The sequence below is a fragment of the Diorhabda sublineata genome, chromosome 9 (genome assembly GCF_026230105.1).
Source record: "Diorhabda sublineata isolate icDioSubl1.1 chromosome 9, icDioSubl1.1, whole genome shotgun sequence".
Classification (NCBI taxonomy): domain Eukaryota; kingdom Metazoa; phylum Arthropoda; class Insecta; order Coleoptera; family Chrysomelidae; genus Diorhabda; species Diorhabda sublineata.
In genome coordinates this window covers 16,365,941-16,382,292 of record NC_079482.1, presented here as the reverse complement: position 1 = coordinate 16,382,292, position 16,352 = coordinate 16,365,941, and the positions used below count along the sequence as shown (strand labels likewise).

Here is a 16,352-nt window from a genome sequence, read left to right as displayed (position 1 = left end):
TAATCGAAAATAATCAAATAATTGCAAAATATCGATTAATCGGAAAATATCGATTAATGGATGTGGACAACATCCTGTGAGAATACAATGTTTCTTGCCTATTTTCATTCTCAAAAATGCATAATGGTTTTGGTATAGTTTAAATGAATTTAAAAGAAAGTGGCTTCATTACAAAGTAAAAGACTGAAATAGTTATTTGTATGCTTAGGCCGCGAAATACCTTTTTCACGTATAGATAGGACAGTTATCTCCAAGACTGCTTGCGGCCGAGTCAAGATAATCTTGAGGTCGTTAAAAAGTTTCGCGGCTATGGCTTACACACTATTTTTCGTACAATCAATAAAATAATAAAATAATATAATAATCAATTTAACGATTAAAAAATTTATTTTCTGAATAATTATTTCAACATAATTCAATATCAGAATCTTACTTCCAAATATTTTCTGTAGGTTCATACTCGCTCTTTATCTTTTTGTAGGAATCAAACCACAATTGTTCTTTGGAAGCTTTATTTCCGATCTTTGAATAATCGAAAATTGATTATTTTCCACTAATCTATTATTTCCGATTCATCGATTATTTTGGATTTATCGATTAATTATTGATCGATTATTTTCGATAAATCGATTATTTTTGATTGATCAATTATTTTCGATAAAACGATTATTTTTGATTATTTTCGGTGAATCGATTAATCAAAAATAATTAATATTTTATATAATCGATAATCGATTATATTTTTTGATAATTGCGCAGCCCTAGTTGTGGTACCTATCACTAGTAACAGTTACTGTTTGACCAGCCTCATTTTCAAAAAAGTATTGAATCAATCAAGCATCGAATTATCGTCGAATTGCAATCCTCCCAGGTTATCTGAGATTATAGAAAAATTGGTTAAAAAGAGGCTTCTATAATTTCTGTTTGAATATAAAACACAACCCATGAATTTGGGGTTTTAAGTAACAAATCCACAAATGATTCTCTCTCTCCCTCCTAAATAATGTCTACTCTAGCCCAAACAGCCATCACTCCACTGCAACAAGTTTTTGTGATTTTTCTAAGGCTTTCGATTGTGTTAATCATAATATTTTAATTAACAAATTGCAGTACTACGGTTTCACGGGAACACCTCTCGCAAGGTTTAAGTCATACCTTACCAACAGAAGTCAGCTTGTAAGGGTTGATACAACGAAGTCTTCTTGCAAGCAAATAGAATGTGTGTCTCAACGTTTCTAAAACTAAAGTTTTATCATACAAAAATACATTGCTGCACTTTTTATTAAATAACACAACCATTGACGACGTTGAATCTGTAAAATTCTTTGGACTTGTTGTGGAAAATTCCTTGAGATGGGAGTTACATATTGCCGTCTCATCTAAAAAATCAAATTTTCCCTGTTTTGCGTTGAAATCAGTTTTCTTTGACATTCGACGTAGATTAAACCAACAGCAGTGTGACAAACAACTCGCTTCGACATTTCGAGGCACCGTGTTTTGCTGGTTTTTCGAATTCAATAATGGTGGCACGTCGCTATAGGATTTTTGTCTACCTTAAAAGAAGCAAGCCTCTTAGATTCTCTGATGAGAAATTGTTGGAGTGTCTTGACATCATTATCAAGCTGAACTATAATTTCTGAAGGGTTGTTGGAAATTTCTTTGGCGTTCCTATTTGCATATTTCTTTCCAGCGACTCTAGTGTGCTATAGAAGCCAGATATGATAGACTATTATATCATGAGAAATTAGAGCTAATTAGATGTGTGATATGCTTTGAACTTTGGGTGATCGAAAATGATTCTAACTGACCGTGTGGACGGAAGAGAATCAATAAATATACCGAATTGTTTTTATGAACAGGCGATAAATTAGCTTCAACATAGACGCTGGCGGTAGTTTTCAGTATGTCTGTATAATGAGTAGTCCAAGGAACCAATCAAGAATCAATAAAATCCAGGATAAACCACTGAGACAATTACTTACTCCACCAGTCAAATGGCAAATAATAGGGAATAATACAGCCGAAGTCAGCCGCTTATCCCCATTCTGGGAAGAACCGTTTGTTTGTCGGCTGTTCCTTTATTTTTCACTATTCTTTTGTCTTTCGTTCTATTGCAGTACAGACCACTGTAATATACTACCCACCGCAACTTCAGTTCTGCAGAGAAGTATTTTCTATATTAGGGCAGCACAGTTGTGCAACTCACTCAAAGCTAATTAATTTTTTTTTGTTCTATTGATATCAATACTGAAAAGTTCTAAATGCCTTATGTGCAATATTTAACGATCTATTTGAAAATACTAATATTGTTTTTTCTTCAATTAGATAAGACAGATATTTAGAACTACTCAGAACTCATTTCCCTCTTTGACATTTCACTAATAACAAAGTGAATAAATTTGATTACATTTTTTGAAAGGCAATAACAATAAATAGCTTTGCAAATAAATTGATAATCATCTGGTATGATTATGTGTAATACGAGGGCTTAAGTTTTGACATAAAAAGATAAAAACAAATATTTATGATTGGATATGGCTCTATTGTTTTTCAAAATGTTCTCCATTAATATCAATACAGTTATCCATGCGTATGAACTAAGTGTCCATTTTTTCCCTTCCGATTGAGATACCGCCAAAGCATATGATTTGAATGTATCAACCGCTTCTACAGGTGTAGAGAAACGTTGACTTCGCAATTTATTTTTGATCAGGCAATATAATATGAAATCATTGGGTCCCAAACAAGGCCTGTACAATCGATGTTTTTTCTGTTCAAAAACGTTTTTATTAGATGTGTGAGAACTCTCATTTTGTAGTGGAGAATGATTTGACTTCTGCAATTGCATTTTTCGAACACTTTGATGGAATGGTAGTGACATGTCCAGTTATTCTCGTAAAACAGGTGACCATTTGCTTGAAAATGCTTCGTGTTCGAACAACTTTTGTTGGATTTGGCTCATACTTAAAGATCCATTTAGTCGATTGTTGTTTAATTTCAGATTCATATGCGTAGATCCATGATTCGTCGCCTGTGATGATCTTACTCGTAAAGACGACTTTTAAAGCACCGCGATTATATTTTTTCTGTATTCCTTTGCACCAATCGACACGAGCTTTCATCGAGCGAATGATCGGCACACTGCTAATCGTTTAATAGAGGTGCAAGTATCTGTGAATAACTCAAGTAGCATTCATATTTCAACAGGTTCTGAGTATATTCATCGTTAAAAATACCAAACTTTATAATAGCAATGCTAAATTTGACATATTCACATTAGTGTTGTCAAATCTAAGAACTTAAGTAGCAACCCTCGTCAATTCAAATTGAGAGATCAATAGATATGTAAAATTTTAATTGTACTGTTAAAGTTCAGAGTTTCTATAATCCAGTACTATCAATGTAAATTAATTCCAAAATATGGATTACTAACCACATTCCTCGAATGATATACATAAAGAACACAATACATTTTCGTGCCTGCACGATTCTTTTGAAGGAAATACTTTAGATATAGATATCAAATAATCCATCAAATCCATTCAAAAACTTCATTTGTTTCTTAGATTATTGTCTAAACAGCTCTTAAACATTTAGTCTACCCTTTAAAAATGCGTCTAATTTTAGATTAAGATAGATACAAACGAAGAAAGGGTACTTTAAAAAGTAATATTGGGTGTAGGTAGATATTATGTCGATTCTCATTGTGAAATCTTTTATTAAAATGATCTGAAAGTATAGAATTGTTACGAAATATGTACCTTAAGCTATTGTTATAATGGATGCAAATTCTGACAAAAAGGGGTTCAGTCGCGAAATCCTCGTCAGTATAAGGCGTTAATAATAAAAATAATTAAGTTATTTTTTTAAAGGCGGGAAAATAGTTATCTCTGTTGATTTCTTCACACAACGAAAAATGTCTCTATTGTGATAATTTGTGCAACTGCTCATGCTTCATAAATATAACATAAGATTGAGAAGTCTGATGAGTTTTCCAGGTGATAGTTAAAATTGTATGAAAAAATAGACGAAACACAGACACATGTACGGAACAATAAAAGAGTTTGAATGCGCGTCTTGCACTTTCAACGAAAATACAATGAATGAAAATGCCAGCCGGTTTTCCCGAACGAAAAAATTGCCTAAAAACCTCATAACGTGCGCGCGTGAAACTTTTTCATTAGGTTTTTGGAGTCTCCACTAAAAGCGGTGTGAATCAAAAAGTATAACCAGAATTTTTAAAAAGAATTTGATCAAAATCAATTGATAATGAGCGCAGTAAAAGAAGTAAAGTATTTTGCGTTATTGGCGGCGGCTCGAGTAGGTGGAAAATGAGTAAGCACTATAAAATTACGCGCGCGATAAAAAATGATTATATTTCAGTGAGTTTTCATCGTATCCTGATGATTTATTTAAATTTCGGTTAGCTTAAACAGATATTTCGAATAGAGGCATCAAAAGTAATTGTCCATTAAGCCGAATATACCCCGATTTTCTTCAATTTTTCTTAGGTATTTTTCGGCCTGCAGCTTCTAGCGCTAGTACACCGCTCTTATTTGAGATTTAAACCCCATATTACAGAAGGTTTCATGCGCGCACGTTACGAGATTTTCTAGCCAATTTTCCCGTTAGAGAAAACGTGGTACACGCGTCAAACTTTTTTACTTTACTTTTGGAGTCGTAACTAAGAGTGGCGTAATAACGCCAGAAATTTTACAGGTCGGAGAACCTCCGAAATAAATAAGGAAAATCGGCGTACTTGTGAAATTGAAAACCATTGTTGTTGGCTTCATTGGAACTATCAGTTAGCGCTAAACAAAATTTAAAAAAAATTATTAGGAAACGATGAAAACTTCCTGAAATACAATCCTTTTTTCATGCCGCTTACTCATTTTTGGCCGTTTCGTGCCGCCACCGCCAACTTTGCCGAAGCGAAAATGGACTTCTAACTTTTTTTTGGAAACTCATTTACATCGCTAATTATTAACCGATTTTCATGAACTTTTTTTGAAATATCTGGGAACAGTTTTATCTTTGCCAAAAGTCCTTCAGTAATGTTTATCGGCTCATGGCGCCCCAAGAAACTTTGAAGAACGTTGGGGTAAGATAATGCTCGTTTCTCAGAATTTTATTTCATTTCGATTCCTTTTTTGCACGCAATATAATAATAAAATTTGAGCGGAAAGCTTGAAGTTTTCATTTTCACAAGTACGTCGATATTCCTAATTTTTTTCGGAGGTTTTCCGACCTGTAAAACTTCTGGCGTTATTACATCACTCTTTGGTAAGACCCTAAAAGTCAAGTAAAAAAGTTTGACGCGTGTACCACGTGAGGTTTTTCGGTTGAATTTTCCGGAACTTTCGGTCGCTTTTGGCGAGGGTTTCTCGACCTGCATAGCTTCTGAAGCTGTTACACCGCTACTAGTTGAGAGTCCGGCCTCATGTTCCGTAAGGTTTCACTCGTGTACCATATCGGGTTTTTCGGACGAGTTTCCCGGCACTTTCGGTCACTTCTGGCGTTATTACAGCATTCTTATTTGAGGTTCGGACCACTCAATCCAAAAGTTTTCACTCGTGTACTATATGAGGTCTTCCAGCCCATTTTTCGCCCGGGAAAAACCGGCTGGCATTTTCATATCCGACCTGTACAGAGTGCCAGAAATGAGTTTGGTGATGTACTACTTACGGGTCCCCCATTTCCAAGATCAAATATCGTGTACCTTATCGATGCTGTTTTATGTAGGCAGCTCCCCGTCTAGTAGCCTTATATTTGAAGCATATTAAAAATCCATATAATCAGATATTTTGAAATTATCTCTAGGTAGACATAATGATTTTGCGTTGTTACATACAATTCCTTGAATAATGGCAAATTCGGATTGTCACATTTTTGTGGACCTTTTGATATGTACTGTTGTTACTTTTCTTTTCATGTATACGAGGTGAAGGGAATATTTAACATTTCATTTTCATTCTTTCTCTAGCATAGCACAAATAGAATCTTGGTAATGCAACTACAGAACGTTAATTTGCCCACGACCATGAATAACATAAAAAACGTTGTTATAAAAAACTTCAAAAATGTTACCACCCCGAATGCGATGTAATACGAGGGCTCCCATTTAAAAAAATCGTGTTTGTGCTTTATAACGCAGTTATAAATATTCCGTATAATTCCAGATAATTTTTAAATGTGGACTTCAACAGCATACATCATATTTTCATTAAAAATTTTTTGTTGTGGGATTCATTGTCGCAAATATTGAGATTAATATTCAATTTTGGAAATAGTTTTTATTCGTTGAATCGAATCATCACATTTTATTGGTAAATCAGAGGAATAGTCTGAAAGATAAGTATTAGTTATTCTCATTATTCGGTTCACTTAAAATGTTTTATCAAATCAATCGAAGCATTATATGCGGGGGAGATCTGAAAAATAAGAGGATAATTTGGAAACAAAAATTCAATTTCACAAGAAAATGTTAGTCACACAAAATACCCTCTCTATAATTAATAAATTTGTCCCACCGTGGATCTCACTATTCGAAACCTTTTTATGTACTCATCTGTATAAATAGTTAATAGATCCTTTCTTGTTTTTCATTTGACCTCTTCATTAATTGTTGTGGAATCGGTATCTCGGTGTGGAAATAATAAAAGATCACACGGGGCCAGGTTAGACGAGTAAGGTGCGTAGCGCAGTATAATCATGCCATTTTTAGACAAAAACTGTTAGATGACTTATTTGCAGGTGTATTGTCATGCTGAAAGAACAAATCTCTCGTCCGCCACGAATCGGATCTTTTTTGACGAACATTGTTTAAAACTTCCTGCGATAATGAGCTCTTGAATTTCTTCAATATTTTTGTCGATTCCAATCAGTTCAATCAATTACATATTTTGTCATATTTCCAAATTGCAACCCTTTGTATATATTATACATTCTTTATAAAAAGTTGAAAAGTTGCGATTGAAAATACTAATCGATAGATTTGAGTATTTGCAAACATTATTTGGTATATAGGATTCACTTTAAATTATATACTCGTATTTGAGAATTTGTAGATTTCACCTCGGTGGCAAGAAGACTTGACAAATTGTTTCACAGGGACTTCCTTAAGCCCCATTAATTTTTTTCAGGAAACATAATTCAGCGACAAAACTATCAGTTCATTTATCAATTTGACAATCACATTTGTCAATCCCTACTTTCGTACAGAAAGTTTCAACTTTTGATTTGAACAAAACTTTGAAATTCCATCTGTCTCCATAATGGAAAAATGTTTATCATTTGTCAGACTTATTTTCTTTTTCTCTCATAACAAACACAATAAGTATGTCTCAAATATAAGATGTATTTCTTGTGACAACGACGAATCAGAAGGTTTTAAATGAAAACAATCTCGTCGCTTTTAAAATAATATTGATTCACTAGAGACGAGAGATTGATATTAGATCCAATTTTCATCCTCGCTTTATTTGTTGTGTTTGTTTTTCTTTTACAGATCCATTTTACTATTTTAAAGGCGTTAATCAATAGGTAACGAGATCCATTGAGTTGGAAACTGATTAGGAAAGAATATTTCCTAACGATTCCAGTATAATTCATTATGAAAAGTTTAACGATTCAATTAATGAGGATTTTGTTTTTCAGATATATTGGATTCATATTTGGGTGGAAAGTTTTAATAGCTACGTCAAGGGATGAAATTTAATAAGCCATTGAGAGGTAAATGATCAATTTGATTTTATTATAGTCATGTTAGTATTTTTGTAAGTAGAATAATTATATTTCACAATGATTGTTCATTAATTATGCAGGTGACAATAATAACTTAGGATAATCTAATATACAATTTTAACTTTGTTTATTTCTACTTTATTTTTTTCATACCTCGGTCGAAAGTACGTACTTTCGTCCCTAATATTAGAGATCATGACGCGTAGGGCCGAAAATTCAACTATCGGTCCTTTTAGTGTAATGTACTTCTCACAGAAGTACACAAAGAAGAACTTTCGTCTCTGCACGTACTTTACACCGAGGTATGAAGAAAAATCTGCCAAAAGCTGAATTCTCGGTCCTGTGCGTCATGATGCCGTCGGCTACGGCCGAAAATTCAACTTTAGACTCTTGTTGTGAAATGTACTATTTTAAATAGTTTATTATTCCTACATTTCCTAATTTTCTCACTTACTAGAACAGGTCAGCTCAAGTCTATCACTGAAGATCTTTTATTTAAGACAGGAAAATACTAAAAAGCCTAATTCTCAGATCAAACACATGACTCGCCTTTATTATTTCCATTCTTAACCATATAATGAAATAAAGTTTGAAATAAATTTGGTGACTTATGCACAAACCATGGAAACTTTTTTCATATTATTTCTAACTGGTAGCTCGGAACAATGCATGACATAATCGCTTAATGCGGGATGCGGACAGTTTACAAAGCGGGACGTACACAAAATATCCAGGAATTTGCCGTTTAATCTGGAACTTACCTATGCCATATCGTACTCAACAATATAAAATTTTTAGACTGGAACTTTTGAAACTTTACGAATTTTGCCAAATATCAGTTTAAATTTATCACTCAACCTAGCTTTTGCTTTTTTGCTTCTGGTAAAATTAGTAAACTTTATTTTAAAAAATTTGCACGCTGAAAAATCAGACGGAATAGAACAATTCAAATTCCACAATAGATTAGGCAAAAATTATTCTTTAGCAAGTTTGTTGCATACTCTTATATTCATCAAGACCATGTTTTCTAAAAACTGTTCTTTAGGATGGAGATAAATGAAAAACGTGACAAACATTTTCAACTAAACAGGTCTTGAATATTTTGGTATTATGATTTCAGAGGATGTCGAGGATAAAATCATATATTTTTCACAATACTTTTGTCAAAACATAACGTGGAATGAATAATAATATTAATCGATGTTTTTAATTTCCATAAAAGTAAATTGAAATATTTCTAAACATGCATGTGATAATTTTTCAGATTAAATATTCCAACTTCTATGTGAACTAACAATTTCTATTAAAAAATTCAGTTCCAGCTTGTTAGCATTCAATATTTCTTTTGAAAATAATTTTTCGATATTTTTCTTTTCTGAATTTTCCATATTTCATTTCCCCATAAATTTATTCAGTGACGTAATGAGATGGATTGTTGTATCTTTCTAAATCAAATTTCAATTTCTTCTGCGAATATATGTTATAAGTATAGTTTATTTATAAATCTAACGAACCAATAAATCAATCACATGACCAAATTCCATGGGTGTCCTTGGTACGAAATGAAAAATCGAAATCGTAAATTTTTCTGTTACGAATTTTCAATACTACTTGCTTCTCAATAATTATTATTATATCGATCCTGGTTGCCTACCATAGATTTCGCATATCTATTGTATTTATAAAATAAATGGCTTAAATAATTAAGAGTTTTTTATCATATTAGAGAGAGCCTCCATCATAGTCGTTATCGATATCCAGCATGCCTTTGACTCCATATGGATTGAGGGTTTGATTTATCAATTGATAAATTCACAAATTATTTAACGAACAAAAAAATTTTACGTTAAAAATAATGAAAGCATGGCGGTACCATACCCCATAAATGCTGGAGTTCCGCAAGGGTCAGTTTTATCACCAATGTTGTATTCCCTTTTTACATATAACCTACCCACTTCCCAACAAATCCTAACAGCCATGTATGCTGACGACACTTGTTTTGTAGCATCGGCGAAACATCAGGCAATCAAAATTATCCAAACACATTTAAACAACAAAATTTCACCGTATTTTCAAATAATAAACAAGCTATAAATGCCCCAAAAACAGAGTACTTGTTACTCAGACGTATAGCTAGGTAAAACAGCTCATTGAAATCGTAGCTAAACATTAACGGACAAACTATCCTGCAGAGCAGTATCCTAAAATACCTGGGGTACATTGTGCAAGGAAACAAAAATGCTAACGCCCACATCACTAAAGAAGTACAAAAAGATAAGATTGCAATGGGCAGACTTTACTCTTCATTTGTAAAAACAGCAAACTCATCACATAAAACAATTTTTTTTTAATTAAACAAATCATAAGACTCAATTTTAACATATGCAGCCCCAGTCTACTACACAGATACCAAACAAAATTTCCGCACCTTGTAGGTGGTACAAAACAATTGCCTCCGTATGGTTATTAAATATTCATGCTACCCAATCTAGAACCTCGTGATTACATAACATTGATGACATACCTACTGTTAGAGACTTCGTCACAAAAATTTCAACAAACTTTTACAATTTTTGTCTACCAAAAGATCTTCGAGAAAAACTCCAAACCGCAAATCGCACAGAAGATATCCATGACAGTGGGTGTAAGCTTCTGCATGGTTCACTAATCACATACTTTGATTGAACAATCCTTCCAAATTCAATTAATATCAAAATCATCGTAAACTAAAACCACATATCAATACGAATGATAATCAACGTCAGCAATCATCATAATCATGTTGCCTTCTCGAAAACTAAAACCCCAATCCATATTTGAAACCCATATTGTTTTTTAGCTGCTTTTCAGGAATATTTCAGCCGAAAGATGCTGGGAGTCATAACTATATACCAGGGACAAAGTAATTGTACCTACAAAACTTGTAGATAATGCCCCGTTGCAAGGAACCACAACATTGCATCCAGACGTACACATGTCCTCTACGGATCGCCAAAACATCGGCTAACAGATTTATTTGTGATTAGGAAATAAAAACAGAAAATAAAAACATGTTTTAATAATAAATAAATAAACCAAATTAGAAACAAACAACAAATTTACAGAATTCAGTTTTATTCAATACGTTCAAATAATAATAAGAAGCTATCTTCTCAAAACAAAAATTTTCTTAATAATATTAATTGGATTTATCATCCTGTTAGAATTTACCAGCTGTCGCGAATTTTTATTACCTCACCGTGTATATATAGGTGAAAGGTAGATTGATTTGAGGAGACAGTGCTTGATAATAATTTTTGAAAATGTCAAAACTTATGTACCATTCTGCTTTCATTTCCCAGAATAAAAGAACGTATTGGTACACTGTAAGAAAATGATATATGTCCGTAAAAACATAAATTTCAAAAAATTTGGATTGAGGCCTACCCTTTATTGTAATTTTTGACAAAATCCACTCTAACCGGTCGATCGTCGGGCTAGAGCTCTTGGACTTGTCTATACTGAAAAGGATGTAGCTGTTGTTCTTTAAGTATCCTCCGAGTATATGAAGAATACGTATTTGTTAGTCTTGCCACATTCCTTACGCTAAATGTTGGATTTTGATCAACTAAATTTAAAATCATATTTTCTTTATTAATCTTGTCTTTTTTTCTTGGCCTACCAGAATTTATTTTCTTGGTTTGACATTCACAGCTGCCTAACGTTAATAATATGTCAGTTCATTCAAAATTTGAGTAAATTTTGATCAACAATATCTAATTTAACATATGACAAGGTTTCAGATATGTGACTTTTATTGACCCAACGTCATAACTATCAATGAATGATAGTTTTCCATGGTTCCAAGTTGAATAATTATGGTACGGTTATTGATGATCATCAAATTGTTGTTAGTTTCATATTAAGGCCTCCAATAGCTCAGTGCCCATACTTATTGAACTTTGAAATACAAGATTCTATACTGATTAGACTGGATTTTTGTGAAACGTTACAAGAAACGAAAGTCCTTAGTTTTTATATGTATCCGTTTTATTGATGAGGTCTCAATAAAGCGAAAAAATTTTTTTAATTATATATATATATATATATATATATATATATATATATATCGATAATAATAATAATTAATAACTTTTATCAATACTTCATCGGTTATTTCTTCATAATTTTCAAATCTAAATATTCCAAAATCAAAATATGTCTGAGATCACTTAAAATTTTGTTAAATAAATCTAATATTGGAAAAGTTATGCTCAATAATACTTGGTACGAACCGTGTAACTAGCGTCATAAAAACAAATTCATTGGCTGTATCAGCTTCCAAAAGCGTAAAAATTGTAAAAAATATGTATAATGGTTTTTCTTAAACCCCCTTTATCTTGAATACGGATGGAGTTACGAAGATCTTTTATTTAGCAGACCCCAAATATTTTTCAGTTTTCTACCCATCCTAGAGACGGGACGACCTTTTTTTCAAACACCCTCTATTAAATATGAATTACTATTATTACAGAAAAATTGTCCGACTTTAGTTAAATTATAAATAGAATTTTTTGAAAGGTGATCAAAATTTCCAAACACGCGGAAAGTACCTGAGAATTGTTGATAACTAAATTGTGGCAACAATTAAAAAAAAATCAAATTAATGCTAAAAATATATATTTTTAATAGCATGTATTTGGTGTCATCTGAATGTCAACAGAAGATAAGTTTACTTTAATATCAGATTGAATTATTTCTTATGGACATTTTTCTAAAACAAAATTATTGATTTTACTGATCAAAATCATATTATACATAATTTTGAAAACACTCAAAAAAATATTGCATTTAGAATCTTGGTATTTAATATTATAATTATCTTATTATATCAGTGGACAGATATCTATAAAATGACATTTTTATACTGTTTATATAAAAGTACGTTAACCTAACGAAGATTATTCCCAGCTAAGAAAACTGTGCAAAATTAGTACAATTATAATATATATATTAATAGATGAACACTTACCGGTTGAATATATAATTCACATATAAAACTTTTAAATTGGTTCCCGGCAAAAATAATTTTCGAAGTCGTGCGCTCTACGTCAACTAATAGTCAGCCCCGCTCCACTGTTACAAGTTCAAGATACAAAATACGACTGATTGGCTCTAGCCGTAGTCACATTCATTCATAAATGGTATAAACTATACTGGCTTTAACTGGGGATAGAATAGAGTAACTTACTATGTATCTATCTATGGAGGGTTAGTACTAATTAAATAATTCTCGATAATTCTATTCAATCTTGGGACTTAGTTTTTAGCAATTAATGATAAATAAATTCACTTTTTTATGACCGAATAATGAAACTGGTGAAAAATTTAATATTATATTTTCAGAGAATTAGAGAAAATTAAAAAGAAGTAGAAATGATTTAAATTTTGGATATAATTCGTTACAATATTTGAAATTTACTATATGTGAATCGACAATATATTGCAAATAGTAAGGGGCAGTACACATCGTAGTTTGCAATTATATTGCTCGTGAAATTCGATATTCTGATTGATTGTTGGTATAGTACTACTTCTATTCAAGTTTTTATTGTGTTTACAATTATATTGTACATGAAATTCAATATTCTATTTGGTTGTTGAAAAAGTAATTATTTGGCTTGATGACCAAGAAGTTAACAGGAAAATTAATTAGACAATTAATTCATTGAGACTATTGGAAATGGATACATTCAAAACTAGAAATAAAACTGTGGAGGCAGTACTTTCAACAAATTCAAGATAAACAAATGTCTGGGACAAGGAAACCCCCATTATCCAAGTATTTTCAAATTAGCTCAAGAAATCATACTAAGAGAAAATAGTATAAAAACGTTTGATTCATAGAAATAACGATCATTGCCCAGCATATTCACATATTCATGGTAAAATCCAGGAAAGAGCTTGAAAGTAAAAATGCAACTATAATCGGAGCTATCATAGTTTTTTTTTTTTTTTAAAAACAAACAAATTAGTAGTTACGAATATTTTCTAAACACAACTAGGGCATATTTTAACTTGGTGTTCGCCAAATATTAGTTTTTAACATTTTAAACAGCTGTTGACATTCTCTTCTTAACAGTATTTTCTAGAACTTTTATCAATGCTTTCTTATCTTTGATCTTCAAATTGTTTTCAAATCATTAGTCATCTTTGTTATCTCTTGTAATCGACAAGTTTAATGAATCTCTGATAGTCCTTTATGTAACTCCATCTTGTACATTAGTCTAGTTATAGGCTTTCCTCCTCGAGTGATAAAATTGTATAATTCACATCATCTTTCCATTTTTCCATTTGAACACATATTTTGACATATCTGTTAAAAGTGTCTACTGTTCCTTTAATTTCGTTATACGTGTGAATAATTTCTGTTTTCTTTTTGTACCTTTCTTGATAGTTACAGATAATGTGTGCAGTGTGGATAATAGAGTAAGTATTTTGTTTAGTTTTAGGTTTGTAGGAGACCACCAAAGTGCTATTGGTACTGTATGGAAACATCGTTGTTTGCAGGCATGTTTCCAATATTTCTAGATCCTCTTCCCGCAAAAAATCTGGGTCGCATAGGCTATCATTGGATTCACTATTTGTAAACATTTCTTCGCTCTCAATATTATCTTCCACTTCACTATCACTGCTTTCATAGTTCTTTTTGTTCGGAATCTTAAAAGTAATCACTATAAACTGGACAAATTTATGTATTAAAATGTCGTGCGGAGATTGAGAGGCCAGAGCACTACCACTTGGAAAACTGTATGCAGAACATCTGTAATAAACTGTGAGGAGAGCACTGCTAGCGACTGGAGTTTCAGAACAAATACGTAAACGTAAACACGTACGGTGGTATTGAAAATATGGTCTAGTGATCAAAGAGGGAAAAACAAAATGGAAATGGAAATCAAGGACAATAGGAAAACTGATATAATTATAAATTGTAACGAAAATAACAGCTGCGGAATAGTAAACAAACAACAAAAATAAGAGACGAATAAAGAGAAATAGTAAAAGGCAGTCAAGTAGCAGGAATGGTATAAAAATGTTGAACTGAAAAGATGTATCATCAACATCTGAAATAAGTGATACCATACAATAATGAGACCCTCACATGTGAAACCTGGACATTCAATGAAAAAGAGCGAAATAAACTAGAAATACTGGAATGCTGAAACAAATAGAAAACTATTAGTATTGTATCAGCATTCAAGTTTAATCTACATAATTAAAACATAGATAAGGAGATGGTTGGGACCTATATGTATGATTTCAAAGGATAGTTAGGTAAGACAAGTGCTGAAAGGTGAAACGATGGGGAAAAATGTAGAGAAAGTTCAAAGAAAAGATGGTTCGAGTAGGTTAGAAGAGATATGAGAACAGTTTTTTACATATGAGCCGAATACATACTAGTACTTTTATTTGAGATTTGTTCTGAGAATTTACCTGTTATATTTGTTTGGTCTTAACAATTACGTATTTAGGGATCATTATAAGACAATACTCGATTTTTATTGGAGTGAAGACGAAATATCTTGGAATGAACTATAATGAACGCTAGAAAAATAAACCTTGATGGTTTTAGGTACTTGGGGACAGCAACGTCGTAAAATTATATTGTCTACGGATGACTGTTGAATCTGTATCTGCTGAATATTTTTTTTAATCAATAGCTATCCTGCTATAATGGCTATCAGTCCATAGTTTCTTGATAAAGTGAAATCTTATGAATATTTCGTGATGTGTTTGAATGTAAATTGAGATGCGGGAACAGATGAATTTTCATATTAGAAACTACACTTTTTAAATCAAATTATATCCTGCTCCTAGATCTCTTATGGATAATAATTCGATATAAATTGGAATCAGAAGCGCATGAATAAATCAGATGGGGAAATACGTGTATCAATCAAAAACTCATAAATTAAAAACGACTTGTAATTAAGAAGGAAACCTTTATTGTCAGGTCTTTTCCTTCGCAAATTTTTCAGTACTCCAATCGCCAAATCGCAAAAAATATTAACTAATTTCTCATTTACATCTCAAAGTAGAATGTCTTCCTGATTGTTCCTCGACCTCAACTGACTTTTTAAATTGCTCATACAATTTCGAAATCACATTATTAAAATAATTAGTTTTTGAGTTCATTTAGGACTTTTCGAAAAAAAAATTGTTAATGCCTTGTCTAAGATCCATGTTTCACGTCAAACAAACTATTGGCAAACTAAACTTGTCACTGTTTGTTTTAACATTTGATGATATATTGGGATAATACATTAGTCTTGACTTGATGTCAATCCATAGCAGGTGATCTACTCAAGATATCCTTTAAACTTTGGTCATTACTGTAAAAGGAAACTCTTGTCTGGACTATAATCGTCTTGTATTTCTTCCCTTACTAATTTAAAAAAAGTGATCTCAGCGCAAAACAGGAGAAACTTATATTTTCTAAATAAGACTGCAATACGTAACTCCCATTTCAAGGAATTGTCCACTACAAGCCCTAAGAATTTTACAGATCCAATGACGTCCTTGGTGGTGTTATTTAATAAAAAAGGCTGCAATATATTTTTATAGGATAA

The 16,352-nt window shown here is 32.0% G+C and overlaps 1 protein-coding gene across 1 annotated transcript in view; it reads right to left on the bottom strand.

Moving 5' to 3' along the window:
* Positions 1 to 12,893, bottom strand: part of LOC130448703 (uncharacterized) — a 90,350-nt gene extending 77,457 nt beyond the window's left edge. Inside the window, exon 1 of the mRNA XM_056786180.1 lies at positions 12,755 to 12,893. The gene's annotated coding sequence lies outside the window, so the exon portion shown is untranslated. The remainder of the gene's footprint in view (positions 1 to 12,754) is intronic.
* Between the last annotated feature and the right edge of the window lie 3,459 nt (positions 12,894 to 16,352).